The sequence below is a fragment of the Athene cunicularia genome, assembly GCF_003259725.1.
Source record: "Athene cunicularia isolate RWA chromosome 1 unlocalized genomic scaffold, athCun1 chr1_part3, whole genome shotgun sequence".
NCBI lineage: Eukaryota > Metazoa > Chordata > Aves > Strigiformes > Strigidae > Athene > Athene cunicularia.
This window is the reverse complement of record NW_020799093.1, coordinates 1,000,027-1,000,441: the sequence shown is the minus strand read 5'-3', so window position 1 is coordinate 1,000,441 and position 415 is coordinate 1,000,027.

Below are 415 nucleotides of genomic sequence, written 5' to 3'. Positions count from 1 at the left end.
TGCAGATGGTCAATATAAATCTTTGGGTGGGATTTTTAGAAAACATGATAATCACCAGTACTTCCTCATGACAATTCACCAACTTACAAAGTTACATTTAAATAGAGACATAATCTAGTATTTTATTTAGATAATATATAAAAAGAAACTTTTCCTATATTCAGCAGAACCTTGAAAAATAAAGACATAATATAGTATTGAAAAATAAAGATATAATCTAGAATTTTATTTAGAAAACATCAAAAAAGAAACTTTTCCTATATTCTCTCAGCAGAACCTTTTACAGTTTCAAATTCATCTGAGGTTTGAAAGAATATGCTTATTCAGAAACAAAGGAAAACATACAGATAGATTGGTGGGAGTTCTAAAATATGATTTACATTTTTACAAGTCAGGAAACTGGGGGGGGGGGGGG